Source organism: Ranitomeya imitator, chromosome 7 (genome assembly GCF_032444005.1).
Source record: "Ranitomeya imitator isolate aRanImi1 chromosome 7, aRanImi1.pri, whole genome shotgun sequence".
Lineage (NCBI taxonomy): Eukaryota > Metazoa > Chordata > Amphibia > Anura > Dendrobatidae > Ranitomeya > Ranitomeya imitator.
Genome location: NC_091288.1, coordinates 212,300,542 through 212,325,535, shown reverse-complemented (window position 1 = coordinate 212,325,535; position 24,994 = coordinate 212,300,542). Strand labels below are relative to the sequence as shown.

The window sequence follows — 24,994 nt, the reverse complement described above, 5'->3', positions numbered from 1 at the left end:
AGAATAGTGAGTGCAGCTCTGGAGTATAATACAGGAGGTAACTCAGGATCAGTAATGTATGTACACAGTGACTGCACCAGCAGAATAGTGAGTGCAGCTCTGGAGTATAATACAGGATGCAACTCAGGATCAGTAATGTAATGTATGTACACAGTGACTGCACCAGCAGAATAGTGAGTGCAGCTCTGGGGTATAATACAGGATGTAACTCTGGATCAGTAATGTAATGTATGTACACAGTGACTGCACCAGCAGAATAGTGAGTGCAGCTCTGGGGTATAACACAGGATGTAACTCAGGATCAGTAATGTAATGTATGTACACAGTGACTGCACCAGCAGAATAGTGAGTGCAGCTCTGGAGTATAATACAGGAGGTAACTCAGGATCAGTAATGTAATGTATGTACACAGTGACTGCACCAGCAGAATAGTGAGTGCAGCTCTGGAGTATAATACAGGAGGTAACTCAGGATCAGTAATGTAATGTATGTACACAGTGACTGCACCAGCAGAATAGGGAGTGCAGCTCTGGAGTATAATACAGGATATAGCTCAGGGTCCGGCATTTTCTGCATGTATACATGAACTCACCTTCCTATTGGTATTTCATATCCTCCTATGTTGCAGAATGGTGTTCAGAGCTGGACATCTCCGTTATATATTGAACCTGAGAACAGACCAGACAATGAATCAGATTGTTGTTTTTTGTTGGGTCTCACAATTAATGTTACAACATATCGTTATATTTGACCGCCGTCTCCCCGATACACAACGTGTAGAAAGTACAGAATATTTTCTCCGTCAGTTATCCTCTCAGCCATTGATGATGTATGTTGTACATAGTGCTCTCCGTACAGTCATGTGTGACCGGATTCAATTAGATTTTTTCTCACGGTAATTAACAAAAAAGTCATTTGTTATGAAATAGACCCAAAATTGTAATATGAAATAAAAAGAAAAAAAAATTACAAAACTAAAAGTATCGTCCACAGAGAACTGGAGGAATACTCAACAGTTCAGAAGCAGCTTGGCCAGACAGGTTACTTTCATGGACTTCATAATTTTCCAGCTTGGATATTTGCTCACCCTAAAAACCCACCTGGTGTTTTAGCTGCAGGAGATCCTACCTAAACCATGGCGTCATCCAAAGATGTAGCATACTAGAAAGTAACAAAGTAGCAGAAGAAAAGCCCACCGAAGAGGAAGCCACAGAAGAAACCCCCAATGCTCTAGGTTCGGTGGCCCAGATTGGCTTCCTGGTCTTCACGACCTTCCAAAGCTTAGACATTGATCTAGACCTGGAAAATCCTCTACTCTATAACCTCTTGTTCCAACTCGAATGGGGACCAAAAAATCCAAAAGTAATAAAAGAAGGAACCTCAATGTTAGAAAATGAAGCTACTGGAGACATTGTCACCATTCTTGACCTCTATTGGCCATCATGACCTACAAGCCTGAACGTCAGCCATACTGTTCTCCATCCACCTGAACCCCATCTTTCCCGGACACTTGCTCTCCGCTCCATACGACTGACAGTGTCCTCCACCTCTTGCTCTGGAGAACACCTTCATCTATTACGTCTATTTTTGATCTTTCTTGGAAACTGTTGTCACCAGGAAGCCCGATACTCTGAAGACATGAGAGGACTACTGGGAAAAAAAAAATCACAATATTCCCCGATTTCCTGCTTTTGTACAAACATCGCACATTTGGGGCTAATAGACGTCAGTGACCATTCCTTCAAATAGAGGGGAACAGAAAGAGAGGGTGCAACATGGGACTGGGCTTATACAATACTATGGCATGAGCATTACTACATTAGGTTGCTTTAGCGATGGCCGGCAGCATGCTGACATTGAGCAGAAGTAGATGTCCTGGTAACAGAAGACATCAGATATCAACGAAAGATCAGTCTTGATATATACAGGCGACCACCGGTGGTGGATTCAGCCCGTCTTCTCCGACTGTGGGGCAATAGGTGGGCTGGGAAGGGACTATGGGCATATTGGCCATTCCAGGAGGGCTTGGAGTAGATGTACACTCCTCTAGTATACACAAAGAGCACCAGGCAGAGATATTTGGTGAGTAGGGCCAAGTTGTGAAATGATTCAAAAAATCTGGTCTTGCTGACTGTTTCCCTCCAGGTATCATTTTTCCATATGCAGGCAGCGTAAGGAAGACAACAATCAGATCATCACATCCATTAATTACAATGTTCCCCCCTATTAACAATAACAAGGGCTCATTTACCAGGCGCTCGGGACATTGCCGGTAGTGGAGCATGCCGTGGGAGGACCGCCGCATATTGGAGGGACAATGCCGGGCTTCACAAAACAAAACACAAATGCTCCTTGTGCTGCCATCTCCGAAAACCCTTCAAAGCCAGTAGGAGGCTGGCAAGTCCCAGCCCCGGCACACGAGCCGCTCTCCCTGCATTGTGCAGCTCCGCACCATAAGGAAGGTGTAGGAGGAGGAAAGAAAGACCTTCTATTCACTCAGCACATAAACCCCCAGCAGCAGCGACGTACCCTGCTGTACTGTCAGCGCAAAATTATAAGGCTGCCGGGCTGTGTCGTATTATTATTCTCTACATTATTATTACATAACGCTAATATATATATATTATGTCAAATGTTCCATCTTCTACTGCACGGAATGTGCGGACAAAGGAGACATCATATATATCTATACATGCGAGGACCACAGACTTCTACATAGGGGCAGTATTATAGTAGTTATATTCTTGTACATAGGGGCAGTATTATAGTAGTTATATTCTTGTATATAGGAGCAGTATTATAGTAGTTATATTCTTGTATATAGGGGCAGTATTATAGTAGTTATATTCTTGTACATAGGAGCAGTATTATAGTAGTTATATTCTTGTACATAGGAGCAGTATTATAGTAGTTATATTCTTGTACATAGGGGCAGTATTATAGTAGTTATATTCTTGTACATAGGGGCAGTATTATAGTTCTCGTTGTATACTGCCCCTATTGGACAATCGGTAGATTTGGTTTCCAGTACCATCTCTATGCTGACGACACCCAATTATACACTTCTGCTCCTGATGTCACACCGACCTTTTTAGTAAACACCAGTGATTGTCTTACCGCTGTCTCTAACATCATGTTCTCCCTCTATCTGAAACTAAACCTGTCAAAAACTGAACTCCTCGTGTTTTCTCCCTCTACTAACCTACCTTTGCCTGACATTGCCATCTCCGTATGCGGTTCCACCATTACTCCAAAGCAACATGCCCGCTGCCTTGGGGTCATCCTTGATTCTGACCTTTCATTCACCCCCTACATCCGATCACTGGCTCGCTCTTCTTACCTGCATCTCAAAAACATTTCTAGAATTCGCCCTTTTCTTACTTTCGACTCTGCAAAAACTCTTACTGTTTCACTTATTCATTCTCGTCTGGACTATTGTAACTCTCTACTAATCGGCCTCCCTCTTACCAAACTCTCCCCGCTCCAATCTGTCCTGAATGCTGCAGCCAGGATCATATTCCTCACCAACCGTTACACCGATGCCTCTACCTTGTGCCAGTCATTACACTGGCTACCCATCCACTCCAGAATCCAGTACAAAACTACTACCCTCATCCACAAAGCTCTCCATGGCTCAGCACCACCCTACATCTCCTCCCTGGTATCAGTCTACCACCCTACCCGTGCCCTCCGCTCCACTAATGACCTCAGGTTCGCATCCTCAATAATCAGAACCTCCCACTCCCGTCTCCAAGACTTTACACGTGCTGCGCCGATTCTTTGGAATTCACTACCTAGGTTAATACGATTAATCCCCAATCCCCACAGTTTTAAGCGTACCCTAAAAACTCATTTGTTCAGATTAGCCTACCGCCTCAATGCATTAACCTAACGATCCCTGTGTGGCCCATTAAAAAAAAAACATAATCAGGTTCCTCGCATCATGTTCTCATACACTTTATGCAGTTATTAGCCCTCTGTGTCTGTACTGCTACATACTTAGGCAGTTAACTGGTTCATGCAGCTTTACATGAACACCCGAGCCTTACACTATGGCTGGTCCGAATAACTAAAGCAATTGTCACCATCCACCTCTCGTGTCTCCCCTTTTCCCCATAGTTTGTAAGCTTGAGAGCAGCAGGGCCCTCACTCCTCCTGGTATCTGTATTGAACTATATTTCTGTTATGCTGTAATGTCTATCGTCTGTACAATTCCCGTCTATAATTTGTAAAGCGCTGCGGAATATGTTGGCGCTATATAAATAAAAATTATTATTATTATAGTTATATCCTTGTACATAGGAGCAGTATTATAGTAGTTATATTCCTGTACATAGGAGCAGTATTATAGTAGTTATATTCTTGTACATAGGAGCAGTATTATAGTAGTTATATTCTTGTACATAGGAGCAGTATTATAGTAGTTATATTCTTGTACATAGGGGGCAGTATTATAGTAGTTATATTCTTGTACATAGGGGCAGTATTATAGTAGTTATATTCTTGTACATAGGGACAGTATTATAGAAGTTATATTCTTGTATATAGGAGCAGTATTATAGTAGTTATATTCTTGTACATAGGGGCAGTATTATAGTAGTTATATTCTTGTACATAGGGACAGTATTATAGAAGTTATATTCTTGTATATAGGAGCAGTATTATAGTAGTTATATTCCTGTACATAGGAGCAGTATTGTAGTAGTTATATTCTTGTACATAGGAGCAGTATTGTAGTAGTTATATTCTTGTACATAGGAGCAGTATTATAGTAGTTATATTCTTGTACATAGGGGCAGTATTATAGTAGTTATATTCTTGTACATAGGGGACAGTATTATAGTAGTTATATTCTTGTACATAGGGGCAGTATTATAGTAGTTATATTCTTGTACATAGGGGACAGTATTATAGTAGTTATATTCTTGTACATAGGGGCAGTATTATAGTAGTTATATTCTTGTACCCAGGAGCAGTATTATAGTAGTTATATTCTTGTACATAGGGACAGTATTATAGTAGTTATATTCTTGTATATAGGGGCAGTATTATAGTAGTTATATTCCTGTACATAGGAGCAGTATTGTAGTAGTTATATTCTTGTACATAGGGGCAGTATTATAGTAGTTATATTCTTGTACATAGGGGACAGTATTATAGTAGTTATATTCTTGTACATAGGGGCAGTATTATAGTAGTTATATTCTTGTACATAGGAGCAGTATTATAGTATTTATATCCTTGTACATAGGAGCAGTATTATAGTAGTTATATTCTTGTACATAGGGGCAGTATTATAGTAGTTATATTCTTGTACATAGGGACAGTATTATAGTAGTTATATTCTTGTATATAGGGACAGTATTATAGTAGTTATATTGTTGTACATAGGGGCAGTATTATAGTAGTTATATTCTTGTACATAGGGACAGTATTATAGTAGTTATATTCTTGTACATAGGGGCAGTATTATAGTAGTTATATTCTTGTACATAGGGGACAGTATTATAGTAGTTATATTCTTGTACATAGGGACAGTATTATAGTAGTTATATTCTTGTATATAGGGACAGTATTATAGTAGTTATATTGTTGTACATAGGGGCAGTATTATAGTAGTTATATTCTTGTACCCAGGAGCAGTATTATAGTACTTATATCCTTGTACATAGGAGCAGTATTATAGTAGTTATATTCTTTTACATAGGGGCAGTATTATAGTAGTTATATTCTTGTACATAGGGACAGTATTATAGTAGTTATATTCTTGTACATAGGGGCAGTATTATAGTAGTTATATTCTTGTACCCAGGAGCAGTATTATAGTACTTATATCCTTGTACATAGGAGCAGTATTATAGTAGTTATATTCTTTTACATAGGGGCAGTATTATAGTAGTTATATTCTTGTACATAGGGACAGTATTATAGCATTTATATTCTTGTACATAAGGGGCAGTATTATAGTAGTTATATTCTTGTACATAGGGGCAGTATTATAGTAGTTATATTCTTGTACATAGGGACAGTATTATAGTAGATATATTCTTGTACATAGGGACAGTATTATAGTAGTTATATTCTTGTATATAGGGACAGTATTATAGTATTTTATTATTATTATTATACATTTTTATAGCGCCATTTATTCCATGGCGCTTTACATGTGAATACGGGGCAAATATAGACAATTACATTAAACATGAGCAGATAACAAGGCACACGAGTACATAAGGAGGGAGGACCCTGCCCGCGAGGGCTCACAGTCTGCAGGGGGTGGGTGAGGATACAGTAGGAGAGGGAAGAGCTGGCTAGTAGTTATTCTTGTACATAGGGGCAGTATTATAGTAGTTATATTCTTGTACATAGGGGCAGTATTATAGTAGTTATATTCTTGTATATAGGAGCAGTATTATAGTAGTTATATTCTTGTACATAGGGGCAGTATTATAGTAGTTATATTCTTGTACATAGGGGCAGTATTATAGTAGTTATATTCTTGTACATAGGGGCAGTATTATAGTAGTTATATTCTTGTACATAGGGGCAGTATTATAGTAGTTATATTCTTGCACATAGGGGCAGTATTATAGTAGTTATATTCTTGCACATAGGGGCAGTATTATAGTAGTTATATTCTTGTACATAGGAGCAGTATTATAGTAGTTATATTCTTGTACATAGGAGCAGTATTATAGTAGTTATATTCTTGTATATAGGAGCAGTATTATACTAGTTATATCCTTGTACATAGGGGGCAGTATTATAGTAGTTATATCCTTGTACATAGGGGCAGTATTATAGTAGTTATATCCTTGTACATAGGGGCAGTATTATAGTAGTTATATTGTTGTACATAGGGGCGGTATTGTAGTCGTTATATTCTTGAACATTAGAGGACTGCACATATTGTAAGCCTACATCAGTTACTATAGTATAGTACCTTGGTGCAGATAATCCCGGTGGTCAGGCATTACATGTGGTTATGTCCACACTGTGCACACGTGCCGCTTCTGGTAAACACTCTGCAATAAAGGAACAGAAACTTATAAAAAAATATTCATGCGATCGCTGCCCAGTCCCCTTTAAATATCTGAAGATTAGGATTCCTAGTCCCTATCTAATCCCAGCGTTGCCCCAAATAACCTTCCCGAGTGCCGTGTCCTCTGCAGAACTTCCACTTGTCAAGCTGAGAAGATATTTCCGCAGATAAAGGACCGGGGCGAGCACGGGAGGGTATAGGCGTACCCCAGGATACTACTACAGAGTCGGTCTGCCGGAGGGGCCGCGCACCGGCTCTGGTAACACATGGGTGTAATGTGACCCGGTCTCATAGATACCCACACGGCGAGAGGGAAGGAGCCGCCTGCAGCCTGACACCGGGCGGCTATTTTGGTGACGGAATAGTATGTGCTGCTGGGACCCTATAAAAACTGCCCTTACAGAACACGTCCCTTAAAAAAAATAAAATCCTCACTCAGCTTTTCCAGCGTCCTGAATGGCAAATCTGTTAAAGTTTGATGGAAACCAGTATAGGCACCAGCACAGCTCCAGCAGGCAGAATTAGGAATGGTCATTCTGGATTCTGGGAAAGTTCAGTAGGATGAATGGACTGTCACAGAAACCGGGTCCTGGTCGTTTTACTTTCATGTTCCCATTAGTTGACAGCAAGAAGAGATCTTGCAAATGGTAAAACACTAACGAAATAGGTCATCCGGCCCCCACGGCCCACCCGAAGTGAGGGTCTCGCCTCGTCCTGACCTTACACATAATCCTACTTTATTAATGTCTCTGACATCTTCCAATTCTGTGAATTACGAGACGCTCATTCCACGGAATACGGTTACACACGGGAGCTTTGAAACTTCGCCAGAGCCCTTCAGAGCTGAAATCACAAGTATCTTACACACCTGATCCTTCACCAGTCACTATATAGGCAACGTAGACATGAACAACAGCCCGCAGCCGCAATACTACAACCATGTCCTGTCTGTGGTACGACCCCAGGAGGCTCAACTTGACCAATACGGGGGCCGTTTATCCTTTCTCAGACATCCCAGTGAGAATTTGTCATCCATTTGGACATTTCGAGGGGCCGTCTCACCTCTGATCCTTTCTTTCTAAATCATATAACATCGGAGATCATTCTTTGCTGATAAAATTTGACACTTCTTCCATTTCTGTACAAACCTTTCAAATCTTACTGTTTTTTTTACCTACTTGCAGTACCGCTTTTGACCACCACTCTCAACAAACCATTTCCTATTGAATCCAATGCAACAGCGCCTCCCTGAAGTTCCAAAAGTCTACCGATTTACTCAATCCTTGTAACTTTAGATTTACGAACATTTATTAAAAAAAATAAATGACATCCTTACAACCAGAGAAAAAAACTCTGCAATATCTGCTCTTTAGAGCCTAAGTGATACAAACCCTTTAAATTGTCTGTAAATGGCGAGCTGGATGAATTAATAGGCGTACGGACGTCAGAGCAAAAGGACCGTTATGGGAATTTTTCGTCAAGGCAAAAATAGCAAAAGATGTGTATTTCACCATACCGAGCCCAGACACAATTAAATGCCCAGTTTGGGGGTGACATATATGGACACCAAGGGTATAACAATGGCATAAAGCGCCATGGAATAAACGGCGCTATGAAAAATGTATAATAATAATAATAATAATAATAATAAAAAGGACAAATCCCAGATCAGCTTTTCTAGAAAGCAATAAAGAGGTCTCGTTCAGATTTCAAGGCTCGTCTATCAGCCGATCAGTGCGCCACCTTCTCAAGGACAAGATCTTTCCACGGATACCGGACAAAGGAAACTCGAATTACAGCTCAAAGGCGCAGAAAAAAGTAGGAAATGTCGGCGCGCGTTATACATCTCCTGCTGACGCCGTCAGCCTCAAAGTCAATCTTCTCAAGGTTAGGAGGCAGTCTGGACTCCAGAAAAATCCTGAGAAAAGCAAACGAAATGTCAGAGTTCCACCCAGTGTGTAACTAGGCTGCTGTACCGTTCAGGAGCCTGGGAAAGCTGAGTGACATCCCATATGGAGGTTACTAAAGCCGGCTGTAACCCAGATTCCTTACAGTCCGTCACATAAGTATGAAGCCATGCGGTGTGTAACTAGGCTGCTGTACCGTTCAGGAGCCTGGGAAAGCTGAGTGACATCCCATATGGAGGTTACTAAAGCCGGCTGTATCCCAGATTCCTTACAGTCCGTCACATAAGTATGAAGCCATCCAGTGTGTAACTAGGCTGCTGTACCATTCAGGAGCCTGGGAAAGATGAGTGACATCCCATATGGAGGTTACTAAGGCCGGCTGTAACCCAGATTCCTTACAGTCCGTCACATAAGTATGAAGCCCTCCAGTGTGTAACTAGGCTGCTTCACCATTCAGGAGCCTGGGAAAGATGAGTGACATCCCATATGGAGGTTACTAAGGCCGGCTGTAACCCAGATTCCTTACAGTCCGTCACATAAGTATGAAGCCCTCCAGTGTGTAACTAGGCTGCTTCACCATTCAGGAGCCTGGGAAAGATGAGTGACATCCCATATGGAGGTTACTAAGGCCGGCTGTAACCCAGATTCCTTACAGTCCGTCACATAAGTATGAAGCCCTCCAGTGTGTAACTTGGCTGCTTCACCATTCAGGAGCCTGGGAAAGATGAGTGACATCCCATATGGAGGTTACTAAGGCCGGCTGTAACCCAGATTCCTTACAGTCCGTCACATAAGTATGAAGCCATCCAGTGTGTAACTAGGCTGCTTCACCATTCAGGAGCCTGGGAAAGATGAGTGACATCCCATATGGAGGTTACTAAAGCCGGCTGTATCCCAGACTCCTTACAGTCCGTCACATAAGTATGAAGCCATCCAGTGTGTAACTAGGCTGCTGTACCATTCAGGAGCCTGGGAAAGATGAGTGACATCCCATATGGAGGTTACTAAGGCCGGCTGTAACCCAGATTCCTTACAGTCCGTCACATAAGTATGAAGCCCTCCAGTGTGTAACTAGGCTGCTGTACCATTCAGGAGCCTGGGAAAGATGAGTGACATCCCATATGGAGGTTACTAAAGCCGGCTGTAACCCAGATTCCTTACAGTCCGTCACATAAGTATGAAGCCATCCAGTGTGCAACTAGGCTGCTTCACCATTCAGGAGCCTGGGAAAGCTGAGTGACATCCCATATGGAGGTTACTAAAGCCGGCTGTAACCCAGATTTCTTACAGTGCGTCACATAAGTATGAAGCCCTCCAGTGTGTAACTAGGCTGCTGTACCATTCAGGAGCCTGGGAAAGCTGAGTGACATCCCATATGGAGGTTACTAAAGCCGGCTGTATCCCAGATTCCTTACAGTCCGTCACATAAGTATGAAGCCATCCAGTGTGTAACTAGGCTGCTTCACCATTCAGGAGCCTGGGAAAGATGAGTGACATCCCATATGGAGGTTACCAAGGCCGGCTGTAACCCAGATTCCTTACAGTCCGTCACATAAGTATGAAGCCATCCAGTGTGTAACTAGGCTGCTGTACCATTCAGGAGCCTGGGAAAGCTGAGTGACATCCCATATGGAGGTTACTAAAGCCGGCTGTAACCCAGATTTCTTACAGTGCGTCACATAAGTATGAAGCCATCCAGTGTGCAACTAGGCTGCTTCACCATTCAGGAGCCTGGGAAAGCTGAGTGACATCCCATATGGAGGTTACTAAAGCCGGCTGTAACCCAGATTTCTTACAGTGCGTCACATAAGTATGAAGCCATCCAGTGTGTAACTAGGCTGCTTCACCATTCAGGAGCCTGGGAAAGCTGAGTGACATCTCATATGGAGGTTACTAAAGCCGGCTGTATCCCAGATTCCTTACAGTCCGTCACATAAGTATGAAGCCCTCCAGTGTGTAACTAGGCTGCTGTACCATTCAGGAGTCTGGGAAAGATGAGTGATGACTCACATGGCCACTAGTTCAGCTGTCTATTAACCAACTTTCTAAAAGTCCTGCAAAATGAAGAAATACAACTCCTATTGACTATTGTAACTAGGTTTATTACAGCTCAGGTGCTTGGAAAAGCTGAGTGATGACTGATATGGCCACTGAATTATAAAGTCAATGTGTAACTAGGCTACTCTACCACTCAGGGGCTCGGGAAAGCTGGGTGATTACACTTATGGCCACAATTTAACCTCCCATATAAAGTTGAAATCCATCATTCAATGCATATTAAAGCAGGTTTGTCATTCGGGGAGGAGGAAAAGCTGAGTGGCGGCCCATATGGCCACTCTTCCATGGGTTATAAACAAGCTTTCTTAGAGCCCTGAATGGTAAATATGTCCTAGAAAGGTTTTTGTAGAGTTGTGAATCGCAATCTGGCCGATCTATCTAGTCATATAATAAATGGCAGCTTTGTCGTTCAGGGTCATAAAAAAGCTGAATGATAACATTTATAGAAGCCATTCCAAGTCCCACAATGGGTTGTATGAGCCAGCTTTCTTGAAATCAAGAATACAACCAAGGGCAATGCTGCCGTTCAGGGTCCTGGGAGAGCTGGGTGACACTGGCGTTTGCATTTGTTAATCTTGACATAAGCCGGCTTCACAAAGACGATCCAAGTGACACACGAGACACAAATCATCCCGATCCCGCGGTGGGACGCTGACATGATAATACCGGGATTTGCATGACTGCAGCGAGCCATGGCGGCCACCGTGCAGCTGCAGAAATATTCATGCCCACTGGTCATATGGGAGGGGGGGGCAGAAAGTGGTGCATCCTGCGGATGTAGCTCCCAATGGCTTCTGCCAGCACAAACCCCTTCTCTCCCAATCATTAGCGCTGCACCAGTTACAGCAGAAGACCCCCACTATAAAGGCGGACATGGGGGGCTGCTGGTGGGAGACAATGTCTCACCATCTGCCATCTTCAAGCACAGAGAACATTCTCATTTGGATCCCCCCGTTACTTCTCACAGCAGAGGGTTTGTTACAATTGTATCCAGTCCATACAAACTATCTGCCCATGTGTTCAGCTCGCAGAGCATTGTGCAGACTGGATCCAATGGAAGCAGACCTGCAGCTGTGAGTAGTATCCGGTCCTGGATGATTACATTCTGGATAATTAATGCTGATCACTAATTACCCCCCATCCCCGGACCCCTGTGCACTGGCAGCGCTCACCAGCTCCACGTCAGTCCACTAGTGATGTCTCCGGCTATAACCTTCTCCCAGGTCCCATCTGTTCTCTCCCGTCACCTGTGAGTTCTCCAACTCTCATCATCCGGCCCTGGAGTCATCTTCTGTCCGCCACGGACCTGGAATGTCTGCGATCAATACCCAACGTCCAGCACTAGAATGATCGGCGGCAGTGGTGAGGGTCACCGCGGGTCACCCACCATCTGCACCTATCACTGCTCATCACTAAACATCCCCATCTGCCAATCACAGCTAAGCCCCGCCCACAAGGATCAATAACTGATCACAGCGACCAATAGGGGGTTACAGATGACCTGGGAGGGAACCTGACAGCACTGCAACCAATCACAGATCTCAGGGCTGTCCCTGGTGCTCAGGTATTATACCCCACTGGTGCGCAGGTATTATACCCCACTGGTGCTCAGGTATTATACCCCACTGGTGCTCAGGTATTATACCCCACTGGTGCTCAGGTATTATACCCCACTGGTGCTCAGGTATTATACCCCACTGGTGCTCAGGTATTATACCCCACTGGTGCTCAGGTATTATACCCCACTGGTGCTCAGGTATTATACCCCACTGGTGCTCAGGTATTATACCCCACTGGTGCTCAGGTATTATACCCCACTGGTGCACAGGTATTATACCCCCTGGGGCACAGGTATTATACATCACTGGGGCACAGGTATTATACCCCACTGGTGCGCAGGTATTATACCCCACTGATGCTCAGGTATTATACCCCACTGGGACACAGGTATTATACATCACTGGTGCACAGGTATTATACCCCACTGGTGCTCAGGTATTATACCCCACTGGTGCTCAGGTATTATACCCCACTGGTGCACAGGTATTATACCCCACTGGTGCACAGGTATTATACATCACTGGGGCACAGGTATTATACCCCACTGGTGCGCAGGTATTATACCCCACTGGTGCACAGGCATTATACCCCACTGGGACACAGGTATTATACATCACTGGGGCACAGGCATTATACCCCCTAGTGCGCAGGCATTATACCCCACTGGTGCACAGGTATTATACCCCACTGGTGCACAGGTATTATACATCACTGGGGCACAGGTATTATACCCCACTGGGACACAGGTATTATACATCACTGGTGCACAGGTATTATACCCCACTGGTGCACAGGTATTATACATCACTGGGGCACAGGTATTATACCCCACTGGGACACAGGTATTATACCCCACTGGGACACAGGTATTATACATCACTGGTGCGCAGGCATTATACCCCACTGGGGCACAGGTATTATACCCTAATGGTGCACAGGTATTATACCCCCTGGTGCACAGGTATTATACCCTAATGGTGCACAGGTATTATACCCCACTGGTGCACAGGTATTATACCCCACTGGTGCACAGGTATTATACATCACTGGTGCACAGGTATTATACCCCCTAGTGCGCAGGTATTATACCCCCTAGTGCGCAGGTATTATACATCACTGGTGCACAGGTATTATACCCCACTGGTGCACAGGTATTATACCCCACTGGTGCACAGGTATTATACATCACTGGGGCACAGGTATTATACATCACTGGGACACAGGTATTCTACCCCCTGGTGCACAGGTATTATACCCCCTGGTGCACAGGTATTATACCCCCTGGTGCACAGGTATTATACCCCCTGGTGCACAGGTATTATACCCCCTGGTGCACAGGTATTATACCCCCTGGTGCACAGGTATTATACACCCTGGTGCACAGGTATTATACCCCCTGGTGCACAGGTATTATACATCACTGGGGCACCGGTATTATACCCCCCTGGTGCACATGTATTATACCCCACTGGGGCACAGGTATTATACCCCACTGGTTCACAGGTATTATACCCCACTGGGGCACAGGTATTATACCCCCTGGTGCACAGGTATTATACATCACTGGGGCACAGGTATTATACATCACTGGGGCACAGGTATTATACCCCCTGGTGCACAGGTATTATACCCTAATGGTGCACAGGTATTATACCCCCTGGTGCACAGGTATTATACCCCCTGGTGCACAGGTATTATACCCCCTGGTGCACAGGTATTATACCCCCTGGTGCACAGGTATTATACCCCCTGGTGCACAGGTATTATACCCCACTGGTGCTCAGGTATTATACCCCACTGGTGCTCAGGTATTATACCCCACTGGTGCTCAGGTATTATACCCCACTGGTGCTCAGGTATTATACCCCCTGGTGCACAGGTATTATACCCCACTGGTGCTCAGGTATTATACCCCACTGGTGCTCAGGTATTATACCCCACTGGTGCTCAGGTACTATACCCCACTGGTGCTCAGGTATTATACATCACTGGGGCACAGGCATTATACCCCACTGGTTCACAGGTATTGTACCCCACTGGGGAACAGGTATTATACCCCACTGGGGCACAGGTATTATACCTCCTGGTGCACAGGTATTATACATCACTGGGGCACAGGTATTATACATCACTGGGGCACAGGTATTATACCCCCTGGTGCACAGGTATTATACCCTAATGGTGCACAGGTATTATACCCCCTGGTGCACAGGTATTATACCCCCTGGTGCACAGGTATTATACCCCCTGGTGCACAGGTATTATACCCCCTGGTGCACAGGTATTATACCCCCTGGTGCTCAGGTATTATACCCCACTGGTGCTCAGGTATTATACCCCACTGGTGCTCAGGTATTATACCCCACTGGTGCTCAGGTATTATACCCCACTGGTGCTCAGGTATTATACCCCCTGGTGCACAGGTATTATACCCCCTGGTGCTCAGGTATTATACCCCACTGGTGCTCAGGTATTATACCCCACTGGTGCTCAGGTATTATACCCCACTGGTGCTCAGGTACTATACCCCACTGGTGCTCAGGTATTATACATCACTGGGGCACAGGCATTATACCCCACTGGTTCACAGGTATTGTACCCCACTGGGGAACAGGTATTATACCCCACTGGGGCACAGGTATTATACCTCCTGGTGCACAGGTATTATACATCACTGGGGCACCGGTATTATACCCCCCTGGTGCACATGTATTATACATCACTGGGGCACAGGTATTATACCCCCTAGTGCGCAGGCATTATACCCCACTGGTTCACAGGTATTGTACCCCACTGGGGAACAGGTATTATACCCCACTGGGGCACAGGTATTATACCCCCTGGTGCACAGGTATTATACCCCCTGGTGCACAGGTATTATACCCTAATGGTGCACAGGTATTATACCCCCTGGTGCACAGGTATTATACATCAATGGGGCACAGATATTATACATCACTGGTGCTCAGGTATTATACCCCCCTGGTGCACATGTATTATACCCCCCTGGTGCACAGGTATTATACCCTAATGGTGCACAGGTATTATACATCACTGGGGCACAGGTATTATACATCACTGGGGCACAGGTATTATACATCACTGGTGCTCAGGTATTATACCCCCCTGGTGCACAGGTATTATACCCTAATGGTGCACAGGTATTATACATCACTGGGGCACAGGTATTATACCCCCTAGTGCACAGGTATTATACCCCACTGGTGCACAGGTATTATACATCACTGGGGCACAGGTATTATACCCCACTGGTGCTCAGGTATTATACCCCCTGGTGCACAGGTATTATACATCACTGGGGCACAGGTATTATACCCCACTGGGGCACAGGTATTATACATCACTGGGGCACAGGTATTATACATCACTGGGGCACAGGTATTATACCCCCTAGTGCACAGGTATTATACCCTAATGGTGCACAGGTATTATACATCACTGGGGCACAGGTATTATACCCCCTAGTGCACAGGTATTATACCCTAATGGTGCACAGGTATTATACATCACTGGTGCACAGGTATTATACCCCACTGGGGCACAGGTATTATACCCCACTGGTGCACAGGTATTATACATCACTGGGGCACAGGTATTATACCCCCTGGTGCACAGGTATTATACATCACTGGTGCACAGGTATTATACCCCCTAGTGCACAGGTATTATACCCCCTGGTGCACAGGTATTATACATCACTGGGGCACAGGTATTATACCCCCTGGTGCACAGGTATTATACATCACTGGTGCACAGGTATTATACATCACTGGGGCACAGGTATTATACCCCCCTGGTGCACAGGTATTATACCCTAATGGTGCACAGGTATTATACCCCCTGGTGCACAGGTATTATACCCCACTGGTGCACAGGTATTATACATCACTGGTGCACAGGTATTATACATCACTGGGGCACAGGTATTATACCCCCTGGTGCACAGGTATTATACATCACTGGGGCACAGGTATTATACCCCCTGGTGCACAGGTATTATACATCACTGGTGCACAGGTATTATACCCCCTGGTGCACAGGTATTATACATCACTGGGGCACAGGTATTATACATCACTGGGGCACAGGTATTATACATCACTGGTGCACAGGTATTATACCCCCTGGTGCACAGGTATTATACATCACTGGGGCACAGGTATTATACATCACTGGGGCACAGGTATTATACCCCCTGGTGCACAGGTATTATACCCTAATGGTGCACAGGTATTATACCCCCTGGTGCACAGGTATTATACCCTAATGGTGCTCAGGTATTATACCCCCTGGTGCACAGGTATTACACATCACTGGGGCACAGGTATTATACCCCCTGGTGCACAGGTATTATACCCCCTGGTGCACAGGTATTATACCCCCTGGTGCACAGGTATTATACCCTAATGGTGCTCAGGTATTATACCCCCTGGTGCACAGGTATTATACCCTAATGGTGCTCAGGTATTATACCCCCTGGTGCACAGGTATTACACATCACTGGGGCACAGGTATTATACCCCCTGGTGCACAGGTATTATACCCCCCTGGTGCACAGGTATTATACCCCCCTGGTGCACAGGTATTATACCCTAATGGTGCACAGGTATTATACCCCCTGGTGCACAGGTATTATACCCTAATGGTGCTCAGGTATTATACCCCCTGGTGCACAGGTATTATACCCCACTGGTGCACAGGTATTATACCCCCTGGTGCACAGGTATTATACCCCCTGGTGCACAGGTATTATACCCCCCTGGTGCACAGGTATTATACCCTAATGGTGCACAGGTATTATACCCCCTGGTGCACAGGTATTATACCCCCCTGGTGCACAGGTATTATACCCCCTGGTGCACAGGTATTATACCCCCTGGTGCACAGGTATTATACATCACTGGGGCACAGGTATTATACATCACTGGGGCACAGGTATTACACATCACTGGGGCACAGGTATTATACCCCCTGGTGCACAGGTATTATACCCTAATGGTGCACAGGTATTATACCCCCTGGTGCACAGGTATTATACCCCCTGGTGCACAGGTATTATACCCCCTGGTGCACAGGTATTATACATCACTGGGGCACAGGTATTACACATCACTGGGGCACAGGTATTATACATCACTGGGGCACAGGTATTATACATCACTGGGGCACAGGTATTATACCCCCTGGTGCACAGGTATTATACCCTAATGGTGCACAGGTATTATACCCTAATGGTGCACAGGTATTATACCCTAATGGTGCTCAGGTATTATACCCTAATGGTGCTCAGGTATTATACCCCACTGGTGCACAGGTATTATACCCCCTGGTGCACAGGTATTATACCCCCTGGTGCACAGGTATTATACCCCCCTGGTGCACAGGTATTATACCCCCCTGGTGCACAGGTATTATACCCTAATGGTGCACAGGTATTATACCCCCCTGGTGCACAGGTATTATACCCCCTGGTGCACAGGTATTATACCCCCTGGTGCACAGGTATTATACATCACTGGGGCACAGGTATTATACATCACTGGGGCACAGGTATTATACATCACTGGGGCACAGGTATTATACCCCCTGGTGCACAGGTATTATACCCTAATGGTGCACAGGTATTATACCCTAATGGTGCACAGGTATTATACCCCCTGGTGCACAGGTATTATACCCCCTGGTGCACAGGTATTATACCCCCTGGTGCACAGGTATTATACATCACTGGGGCACAGGTATTACACATCACTGGGGCACAGGTATTATACATCACTGGGGCACAGGTATTATACATCACTGGGGCACAGGTATTATACATCACTGGGGCACAGGTATTATACCCCCTGGTGCTCAGGTATTATACCCCCTGGTGCACAGGTATTACACATCACTGGGGCACAGGTATTATACCCCCTGGTGCACAGGTATTACACATCACTGGGGCACAGGTATTATACCCCCTGGTGCACAGGTATTACACATCACTGGGGCACAGGTATTATACCCCCTGGTGCACAGGTATTACACATCACTGGGGCACAGGTATTATACCCCCTGGGGCACAGGTATTATACCCTAATGGTGCACAGGTATTACACATCACTGGGGCACAGGTATTATACCCCCGGTGCAGGGGGCCCCCGCATACTCACACACTGCCCCGCTCTCGCCCCTCTGTCCCGGCCGCCGGCGGCTCCTCTTCTCCTGTCAAACATTCTCGGTTCAACATCCCAAGCCACGCCCACACCATGGACATGTGTCTGTAACCCCGCCCATCACCATGGCAATAGAATACTAAAACCAGTAGAGCTTATGATTGGCTCTTCCCTTAATAGTAAAGAACCAATAAACTGCTAACAATAGTCACACCCCTCCGCAGAGGGCGGGCCTGCCAGTGCACCTGTCTCCTGTGGAGCGCCTCCCCCTTCCAGGCCACAATTTGGTATTTTTCAGACGATTCCCCTGTAAGATCCAAAGTAAAGGGCTGTACCATTGTGAGATGAGGAGGGGTGGGGAGATGGACTTGTTACATTCACCTGTCCTGACACAGCAGCTCCTGACAGTGGGAGAGGAAACAGTCCAATGTGCCAGAGACCCCACAGCCCGTCACATGGCTGATCCAGGCTGCCCGTATACTGGGGAATGTGGTCACATGATTACATCATATCAAGTCATATGCAACCATGTATCATCATCACACAGTGCACAGGCCGGACTATGCGCCCAGCACTGACCGCACAGATACAGCGGATCAGCACGGACAATGGCTGCCATCTGCTGGTGATAGCAGGAATTACACCGACCCTGCCGGCTCTACTAATCCCAGAACGCACATGGGTATACGGGCAGTATTATGTGCACACGTCGCAGATTTGACTGTGGAATTTTCTGTGCCGATTCTGCATTTCTTGGCAGAAAACGCAGGTCAGAATCTGCGCCTTTTTTGGTCTGTGCACACGTTGCAGATTTTTGTGCAGATTTCTGCCTTTTTCTCCCCCTGCAGATTTATTATGGAATGGGTGCAGAAATGCAGCAGATCTGCACAAAGAAGTGACATGCTCCTTTTTTGAATCTGCTGCGTTTTCTGTGCAGATTTTTCCGCACCATTAGCACAGCAATTTTTTTTGCCATTGATTTACATTGTACTGTAAATCACTTGCAGATCTGCAGCGTTTCTGCGTGGAAAAAAAGCTGCAGATCTGCAGGAAATCCGACACATGTGCACATAGGCTGGTTTCACACTTGCGTTTAAAAACGCAGCGTTTTAAACGCAAACGCATTTGGTGCAAAAACACGTTTAGGGTATGTTCACACGTTCCTGATTTCCATCCTTTTTTTTTCAGGACTGTTTTTTAAAAAACTGCAGCTCTTGGCAGAAAACGCAGGTCCTTTTTTTTGATCCTTTTTTTATGCAGTTTTCTATGCAGAGACTGTGTGTTTCCTAGGAAGCTTTTTAGGGCTAAAATGGCTGAAAATACCCTAACCCTACCCCTACCCCTACCCCTAACCCTAACCCTACCCCTATTCTAACCTTAGTGAAAAAAAAAAAAAATTCTTAATTTTTTTATTGTCCCTACCAATGGGGGTGACAAAGGGGGGAGGGTCATTTACTATTTTTTTTATTTTGATCACTGAGATAGGTTATATCTCAGTGATCAAAATGCACTTTGGAGCGAATCTGCCGGCCGGCAGATTCGGCGGGCGCACTGCGCATGCGCCCGCCATTTTGCAAGATGGCGGCGCCCAGGGAGAAGACGGCCGGACGGACACCGGGAGGCCGGGTAAGTATAAGGGGGGGAGATTAGGGCACGGGGGGGGGGGGGGGGGGGCATCAGAGCACGGGGGGGGCATCGGAGCATGGGGGGGTGGGATCGGGGCAGCCACACTCCACCCACGCACTTCCGCCCGCTTCCCCGCACTTCCTGCTGCAGCGGTTCTGCACCACGAACCGCAATAAAACACGCAGATCTATTTTTGATCTGCGGGTTTTACTGCGGGTTTGACCTCACAATGGAGGTCTATGGGTGCAGAACCGCTGCGGCTCCGAAAAAAGAAGTGACATGGTACTTCTTTTTTTCCCGCAGCTATTCAGCGCGGCTTTTTTTGAAATTCAGGATCATGTGCACAGTGGTTCCTGTTTTCCATAGGGTACATTGTACTGTACCCTGCATGGAAAACAGCTGCGGTTCCGCAGTAAAAAACGCACTGTGTGAACATGGCCTTAAACGCTGCGTTTTTTAGACGCATGCGTTTTTGCATGTGTGACAGCTGCCAATCATCAAAATCAACTAGAAAACCCACTATAAACATAAATACCTAGGGTTAGGGTTAGGATCCCTAGTAACCCTAGGGATCCTAATCCTAACCCTAACCCTAAAACACAAACTCTAACCCTAACCCAAACCCTAACTGTAACCCTAACACAAACCCTAACTGTAACCCTAACCCTAGCCCTAACCCTAGGGATCCTAACTCTAACCCTAGGGATCCTAACCCTAACCGCTAGGGGTTAGGATCCCTTAGGGTTAGAGTTTGTGTTAGAGTTTGTGTTTTAGGGTTAGGGTTAGAGTTTGGGTTAGAGTTTGGGTTAGAGTTTGGGTTAGAGTTTGGGTTAGGGTTAGAGTTTGTATTTTAGGGTTAGGGTTAGAGTTTGTGTTAGGGTTAGAGTTTGTGTTACAGTTTGTATTACAGTTTGGGTTAGGGTTAGTGCTTTAGGGTTAGGGTTAGAGTTTGTGTTAGCGTTGGGGGGTGGCTTATAAGTGTGTATTCTTGTGTTTTTCTATAAAAACGCATGCAAACGCATGTGCTTAAAAACGCATGCGTTTACATAGACATCAATACGTTTTCTTTTGCCGCAAAAAACGCTGCTAAAATTACTACATGTTGCATTTCTGCAACACAACGCATGCAGAAAAAAATGCATGCGTTGCAAAAACGCGTCAAAACGCATGCAAAAAAACGCATGCGTTTTTAATGTTAAGTATAGGAAAAAAAAACGCATGCTTTTTTTGCGTTTTTTACCGCAAAAAAAAAAAAACGCAAATGTGAAACCAGCCATAGCCTCATTAGGCTATGTGCACACGTTGCGGATTAGACTTAGGAATTTCTGGTGTGGATTCTGCCTCTCCTGGCAGAAAACGCACCTGCGGATTTGTTGCATTTTTTGTGCGGTTCCGCAGAGTTTTATGTGCGTTTTTGCTGCGGTTTACTTACGGATTTGCTGCGTTTTTTACCTCTGCGGTTTTCTATAATGGAATGGGTACAAAAACGCTGCAGATTCACAAAAAAGAAGACATGCTACTTCTTTTAAACCGCAGCGGATTTTCCGCAAAGTGTGCACAGCATTTTTTTTCTCATTGATTTACATTGTACTGTTAATCAATTGCGGATCTGCAGCGTTTCTGCACCTCAAAAAACGCTGCGGATCCGCAGAGAATTCGCAACGTGTGCACATAGCCCTTATAGTAGTTATATTCTTGTACACAGAGGCAGTACTATAGTAGTTATATTCTTGTACATAGGGGCAGTATTATAGCAGTTATATTCTTGTACATAGGAGCAGTATTATAGTAGTTATATTCTTGTACATAGGAGCAGTATTATAGTAGTTATATTCTTGTACATAGGGGCAGTATTATAGTAGTTATATTCTTGTACATAGGGGCAGTATTATAGTAGTTATATTCTTGTACATAGGGGCAGTATTATAGTAGTTATATTCTTGTACATAGGAGCAGTATTATAGTAGTTATATTCTTGTACATAGGAGCAGTATTATAGTAGTTATATTCTTGTACATAGGAGCAGTATTATAGTAGTTATATTCTTGTACATAGGAGCAGTATTATAGTAGTTATATTCTTGTACATAGGGGCAGTATTATAGTAGTTATATTCTTGTACATAGGGGCAGTATTATAGTAGTTATATTCTTGTACATAGGAGCAGTATTATAGTAGTTATATTCTTGTACATAGGGGGCAGTATTATAGTAGATATATTATTATACATAGGGACAGTATTATAGTAGTTATATTCTTGTGCATAGGGGCAGTATTATAGTAGTTATATTCTTGTACATAGGAGCAGTATTATAGTAGTTATATTCTTGTACATAGGGGCAGTATTATAGTAGTTATATTCTTGTACATAGGGGCATTATTATAGTAGTTATATTCTTGTACATAGGGGCATTATTATAGTAGTTATATTCTTGTACATAGGGGCAGTATTATAGTAGTGATATTCTTGTTCATAGGGAGCAGTATTATAGTAGTTATATTCTTGTACATAGGAGCAGTATTATAGTAGTTATATTCTTGTACATAGGGGCAGTATTATAGTAGTTATATTCTTGTACATAGGAGCAGTATTATAGTAGATATATTCTTGTACATAGGGGCAGTATTATAGTAGTTATATTCTTGTACATATAGGGGCAGTATTATAGTAGTTATATTCTTGTACATAGGAGCAGTATTATAGTAGTTATATTCTTGTACATAGGGGCAGTATTATAGTAGTTATATTCTTGTACATAGGGGCTGTATTATAGTAGTTATATTCTAGTACATAGGGGCAGTATTATAGCATTTATATTCTTGTACATAATGAACAGTATTATTTTAGTTCTATAAGCAGATTATTTTTTTTATGGGGCCAGTATTACGGTATTATATTACATTACTCAGCAGTTACACCTCATGTGCTCTTTCCTTGGTTAATAAAATCTGGAATTCTTTCTCCGCATTGAGAATAATGAAGTTATTTTGCGTTCTCTTTCGCACAGGGTCATGTCTCTTTGGGGTGACCATTGGTTATGGAGCAGCAGCCTTCATATAAATACGTGATAATGTGTATGATGATGACTAGGGGGATGATGGAATAGTTACCGGTGCTGCAGTGTAAGGTTCGGGGATCCTGGGCGTCTCCATGGAAGGCTGTTACCTGGCTGGGACTGCAGAGGATGGGAAGTCACGGGACGCTCGGTGCCAGCATCAGTCAGACGAGCGCTTCTGTCATAGCCCAGGCTGCCAGCCCAGCGCTTTGTTAAGCCGCTGCAAACTCCAGTGTGCCGAGCCAGCAGATTTCCCCCTGAATAAGTGTATTGAGTGCTGGCAGCGTGGTGACATCATGCAGCCGAGAGTGAGGATGGGTCCGGCCATTATCAGGCCCTTAACACCTTTTCTATTGATTTTTACACCCATTCACCAATGAACGTCCTTAGGACGAGAAGTAGATGAAAAGCACAAATTGCGGAATGGGGTGCAGAATTTTCTGCACAAAATCTGCATCTCCTGGCAGAAACCACAGGTGCAGATTTGCCGCGGATTTTGTGCGGTTTTTATGTGGAATTGATGCGGATTTTCTGCGTTTTTTTACCCCTGCGGATTTCTATAATGGAAGGGGTCAGAAACGCTGCAGATCCGCACAAAAGAAGTGACATGCACTTCTTTTAAATCCGCAGCGTTTCCGCGTGAATTTTTCCGCACCATCTTCACAGCTTTTTTTTTTTCACTATTGATTTACATTGTACTGTAAATCACAGTGCGGCTCTGCAGCGTTTCTGCGCGGAAAAATCCGCTGCGGATCCGCACTAAATCCGCATCGTGTGCACATGGCCTAAGTCCCTTACTACGAGTCGTTGGCAGCCATGTTGGACTTGCTGGGACTGATGATGGTCAGAGATCTGGATTTTTTTTACCCAAATGCGAGTATTTGGGTAAAAATCATTTTAGCATTTGGGTTTGATTAAAAATTTTGCTCCGTTTTGCTTTTCCAGGCCCTTTTTTTCTGTCCACATTGAACATTGATGTGGCCAGAAATCAGCTGAGAGGAGCTCAGAAAGTGACAGATAAGGGCGTTACAAACGCTGCCAATGGACCATCAGAAGGAGCTCACTGATGGACCCTCAGTTAACTCATTCCGCAGCCAGCAATAGACAATGCGACATGGAGGCTGCAGGAGTCAAACGGCGCAACATTATTAATGAAGCCCAATGTCAAAAATTATTTTTAGCCTCAAATATAGGGTAATGTGAAAGCAAAAAAAAGTCCCCAAAGGTAAAAACCTATACGATGAAAAGTATTTAGCTCACCCAACTGCACCCAAGTCCAGAAAGGATGCTCGGAACACCCCATATTGTGACTGTTGCACGAACAACGATGATTGGGGCCATCCTCTATCTGTACAGGAAAGAAGGTTTAATCATCTATACAAATGGAGATTATTTAGTGTAAGAGCAGTGAGACTATGGATTATTTACTGTAAGAGCAGTGAGACTATGGGTTCTGTACTGTAAGAGCAGTGAGACTATAGATTCTTTACTGTAAGAGCAGTGAGACTATGGATTCTTTACTGTAAGAGCAGTGAGACTATCGGTTCTCTACTGTAAGAGCAGTGAG

The 24,994-nt window shown here is 44.5% G+C and overlaps 1 protein-coding gene across 3 annotated transcripts in view; it reads right to left on the bottom strand.

The window, feature by feature from the left end:
* The window catches only part of SEC14L5 (SEC14 like lipid binding 5), a 90,348-nt gene extending 66,738 nt beyond the window's left edge, over positions 1-23,610 (bottom strand). For 2 of the 3 annotated variants that reach the window (XM_069734737.1, XM_069734739.1), the window contains exons 1-3: positions 18,744-18,800; positions 6,944-7,025; positions 593-668 (exon numbers count right to left, since the gene is read on the bottom strand). The gene's annotated coding sequence lies outside the window, so the exon portion shown is untranslated. Of the gene's footprint in view, positions 1-592; positions 669-6,943; positions 7,026-18,743; positions 18,801-23,482 lie in introns of those variants that run through there. The other variant, XM_069734738.1, reaches the window with a different exon arrangement.
* Positions 23,611-24,994: the final 1,384 nt, after the last annotated feature.